The sequence below is a fragment of the Halyomorpha halys genome, unplaced genomic scaffold (genome assembly GCF_000696795.3).
Source record: "Halyomorpha halys isolate HHAL.00 unplaced genomic scaffold, Hhal_1.1 Scaffold210.1, whole genome shotgun sequence".
Taxonomy (NCBI): Eukaryota; Metazoa; Arthropoda; class Insecta; order Hemiptera; family Pentatomidae; genus Halyomorpha; species Halyomorpha halys.
In genome coordinates, this window is record NW_027113191.1 from 481,297 (window position 1) to 486,472 (window position 5,176).

The following is a 5,176-nucleotide window of genomic DNA, read 5'->3' on the forward strand; positions in this document are numbered from 1 at the left end:
TCACAAAACTTCAACATAACCAAAGGCACCCATTACAAACATCACCTCACAAAACTACAACACAACCAAAAGCACCCATTACAAACATCACCTCAGAAAACTTCAACATAACCAAAGGCACCCATTACAAGCTAACTCTAATGTCTCTAAATATTTCAAGCCCCTAGTTTTTCCTGATGAAATTCTACGAATACGAATTTATTCGGATGGAAAATCGTATTTATTTATTTTTTATTAAAAGATTATTCGTGGAATAAATTGATGAATGAAAATGTATTCGGATGGTAAATCGTATTTTTTTTCTCGAATAATTGATTATTCGTATAGAAAATTCACGAATGCAAATGAAAGTGTAAATGGATGAAGGGGCAATTTAACATTTTTTGAATGTTTAGTATGGATGAAGGGGGTATGTGCCTGGTACTCTAGGGCTCTAGGTAGAAAGGGCAGTTCCACTTTATGGTTATGTGTATGAGTTATCAAATACTGAAATAGATATTGTTTGTAATGAATGCTAGGGCTACACTATGAGTAGATGTTGCAATATCAGAGAGAGCGTTGATAGTTTTCATGTACATAACTCCCAGCAACCAAAATTATCTGAAAGAACACATCTCGAGTTTTCCAGTAGAATATGATCTCTATTCAAGAACCCAAAACATCTTTAAAAAATATCTTTCGCCTTTACTAACATTTCTAAAAATGCACCAACTCTATCTTGATTTATGTGAAACAGGTAGCAAACCGGATACCTACCGTGGCAAACAATGTTCACTATATGTGGATAAGTACTATAAAATAATAATAATAGTAATCTTTATTTATTCTGGGAATGATCCATTTAGAATAATTTACAGGCGTCAAAATTAGGCTTTAGAGCCTTAGAGTAAATTACAGAATAGAGATGAAATTACAAGATGTAGTACAATAAAATAATACAGTGAATTAAAAATTAACAATTAAACAACCATAGTTAACATAATATATAAAATAATGATAAAACAAATAAAATGAAACCACTTGTCATATCATAAAACATAAGATGATTTCTGATAGTAAATAAAAGGAGAAAAAAAAATTATAAAAAATCAAATACAATTAAACTAAAAAGTAATAAATGAGCAAATATAATTTCTGCTAGTGTACATATTTACAATTATAAACGAAGATCTAAGACATAAAATACAAAAAATATATAAAGCTTTTTGGAAACTTTCAATTGTTATTCTTCCGGAATTGGGTGGGCAGAAGATAGTCAAAGATACGGGATTTGGAGATTGGAAGGGTATTAGAACTACGAATAAAGGAGGGAATAGGATTCCATAGGGAAGAGGAAGCGATGAGGAAAGGAGGGAATAGAATTCCATAGGGAAGAGGAAGCGATGAGGAAAGATCTACCAAAGGCTGCGGTTCGATGGGCAGTTACATATAAGACTGAGGGCCGTGAGCGGGTATTGCGGGAATGCACTGAGGACTTAAATTGAAGGATATCTACAAAAAACTTTTATACAAAGTTATTATTAAACTAATAAACAAAAAATTTTCAATAATTTGCCTTCACCAGTATCTTTCGGTCATAATTTTCCAAACTTTGATCGTGCTTTCAGGAGAATGGAAAAGAACCTCAGGAAACATGAAAACTTGTATTCTCCAGATCAATACAGAGACATAATCATAAAAAGAACATGATCCTGGACATGACAAACCATTTTAGAATGACAGACTCCTTGGGGACAGAAGTGAACCTAATGTACAGAGAGAAAGATTGTTTAAAAAAGCTGGTAAGGTTTCAAGACGGTATTAAGAGGTTTAGAGACGGTATTAAGAGGTTTAGAGACGATATTAGGAGATTTAAACGGTATTAAGAGGTTTAGGGACGATATTAAGGAGTTTAGACGGTATTAAGAGGTTTAGAGAGAATATTAAGAAGCATTTCTATTCTTGAAAAACATTTGAAACTAAACCGTAGTAAGCATGTATAAGTTTTCTGATATTACATTTTAATCTGGTTAAATTTAATTCTTTTTGCCCCAATAAAGCCCGTTTATTCATTTGAGGACATTCCATTCTCTGTTAAATTGAAGTGGAAGAAGGGTCTATCTACATTATTTTTTGTTTGTTTATTAAAAAAGATTGGAAGTGGTGTGGCACCTCAACATCCAAGAGCCGCGGAGGGATAGAGCGACTTCCTAGCACCCTAAGTGACCACCTACGAGTGTACCAGGAAGAAAGGGGACTGGAACCTGATGACGCGATGGGACGGGCAGTTGCAGCATACAACCACTATATACACACAGTTACGGGGTTTGTCCTTTTCGAAATTCCTTTTGGGGTGCGGGGGCGCCGACGGGACTACCGTGGTACTTTGCCCGGAGGGATTGAAATGGCCTATTGCCTCAACTAGATTGGATAACATAAAATTTAGTTATTTTATTTATTTATTTTTTGTTTCTACGAGTTCTCGTAGATTGTTTGTTAATTTTGTATGTATAATTATCAAAAATGTGTTTTTTCATGTTATTGTACGATAGCTTCTTTTCTTTTCTTTTTAAGAATATTAATTTATGAATTAACTTTAGGCAAATTTTATTTTACAGTGCTATTGATATTTGTATTTTTCTTTTGTATATGATGGAGTTTACGTGTACTATATCTAATTGTTTACTGACTAAAGTTTATTGTAAATAGTTTTCAATTTTTTTTTTTATATGTTATTATAAAGTGAGTTTGAGAGGACTGCATGCCTATTGTTTACTGGCTATAGTTTATTGTAAATAGTTTGAATTGTTTTTTTATTTTATATGTTATTATATTGTTCAGTATAAGTTTATGAGGATTATTCGTGAACTGGGGAGAGAGGGGGGGAGTTACGGCGTGAGGACGATAACTGCTGACTGGCCATATCAGCAGATCGGGTCGACGTATCAGCTGATTGATATGTATGTATGGGGGTGCTGAACTCAATAAAAGCCATTCTAGTTTTGGAACCCGTGAGAGTAATTTCATACCCTTTTCATTTTTTTCATTGTTTTATTTGGAAGATACTAAAGTTATAAATATATATATAGTTTAATAGTTTAATGTCTAGTATGGTTTAGTATTAGGTACGTATTATGTATATTTTAGTGAGAAGACGCACTAAATTATACATAATACATTTCTTGTATTATGGGGTATCATTAATTTACATTTATGATTTTAATTCTATTGTTCACTTTGTATATTTGTTTCTATATGTAAGCAATTAATTGTACCCTTTTTGTATGGGGATTGTATATATACAATATATAATGCATCAATAACATATATTATAATAAATTTTTATTGTATTTGGGATTTTAGAAGTTCATTTTAGTTCTTGACTAAACAGTTCATACTTAAATAACTCATTTAATTATTACAAAGTTGAACGACAATGCATCTTATATTTGTTTAAGTTATTTCATTGCTTAATTATGGTATATTGGTTCTAAAATGGTTATTTATAGCAAGTTGAATTCAATATAATTTATGAATCAGCCGTTAGCCACTCGTCCAAATAGCATAGCTTAATTGGACGAGTGGAGCAAACAGTGTCTTAGGAGGAGAGGATTATAATTTATGGCCTGGACCGCATTCCAATGGCCAAAGTAGTCTTGATGGTTAGCTAGCCAACTATAGGGGGGGGGGGGAAGACCTACTAATCTACAGTTGCAAATATATTTCAAACATAGAGCTTCCTACTCCTCAATCTTCAATACATAGCAAACTTGATGGAAATTATTTTTTGGAGCTAAGCTATAGAACATATGTAAGCTTTTATTAAGTTAAATAAAAAAGATGAAACAAGTGAGATAGCCATAACTATAGTTATATAGCCTACCTTTCTACTCAATAGCTAAATTGTTTTTTACCTATCCTCAAATTGTTCACTAACTAATATCATTTAAGGTATATATTTATAAAAGCATATAAAAATAATTAATTAACTAGCTGCTAGATAATATCATGTTTTACGAATAATTTATTAACTTTTTTTTTTTTTTTATTCAATTAGATTTCCCTTTGGATAAGATGTAGATGTAACATATACGGAAGGAGCCGACTAAGAAATATAGGAGTCAATAAAAATACTTTTGCCCGTTGTTATGTGAAAGTAGTTAACGGAATTGGTCTTGGAGCTATTTACACTGGTCCCTTACTCTGCTCTAAATTGGACCGTCCCTTTGTCAAATATACTTGTGCCGATGAATGTATGCTTTGTATGTGTATAAGTGGTCGGCCTTGCTCAAAAATTGGAACTTGTGCGAATGTTAAATTAGGTAATTATATGCTTGCGATCTTATAACATGCTTTTCCGCTAAAATTTATTTACCGAAAATGCCAATTTACATTACCGATTTAACAATTTTTTTTTTACAGTTTTATCAAAAACAATTCGTACTTGGCATATCGTACTAAGCATTCATACTTGGCATATCGTACTAAGCATTCATACTTGGCATATCTATATACAATTTAATACCCACTCTGCTAAGCCTCAAATTCAGATTCAACACTACACGCAATCGATGGCAAAAGAATGTCTCTGGTATTTTTTCTCCTAAACCCTTTGTTGATTTGACTGTACAAATCCTTTGCCTATTGGACTATATAAACCCTTTGGTGATTGGAATACATAAACCCTTTGTGGATTAGACTTTATAAATCCTTTGCTGATTGGACTATATAAACCATTTGCTGATTGGACTACATAAATCCTTTGTTGATTGGACTATATAAATCCTTTGCTGATTGGACTCTATAAATCCTTTGCTGATTGCACTATATAAATCCTTTGCTGATTGCACTATATAAACCCTTTGCTGATTGGACTACATAAACCCTTTGTTGATTGAACTATATAAATCCTTTGCTGATTGGACTACATAAACCATTTGTTGATTGCACTATATAAATCCTTTGTTGATTGGACTACATAAACCCTTTGCTGATTGGACTACCTAAACGATTTGTTGTTTGCACTATATAAATCCTTTGCTGATTGGACTCTATAAACCCTTTGCTGATTGGACTACATAAACCCTTTGTTGATTGGACTCTATAAACCCTTTGCTGATTGGACTATATAAATCCTCTGTTGATTGCACTATATAAATCGTTTGCTGATTGGACTGTATAAACCCTTTGCTGATTG

The 5,176-nt window shown here is 32.4% G+C and overlaps 1 protein-coding gene and 1 long non-coding RNA gene across 2 annotated transcripts in view; one reads left to right on the forward strand and one right to left on the reverse strand.

Moving 5' to 3' along the window:
- The window catches only part of LOC106679600 (uncharacterized), a 43,290-nt gene extending 38,932 nt beyond the window's left edge, over window positions 1-4,358 (forward strand). Inside the window, exon 3 of the long non-coding RNA XR_010844348.1 lies at window positions 4,037-4,358. This is a non-coding gene — a long non-coding RNA (uncharacterized lncRNA). The remainder of the gene's footprint in view (window positions 1-4,036) is intronic.
- Window positions 1-5,176, reverse strand: part of LOC106679599 (ankyrin repeat and SOCS box protein 3) — a 17,650-nt gene that overhangs the window by 9,070 nt on the left and 3,404 nt on the right. The window lies entirely within an intron of this gene.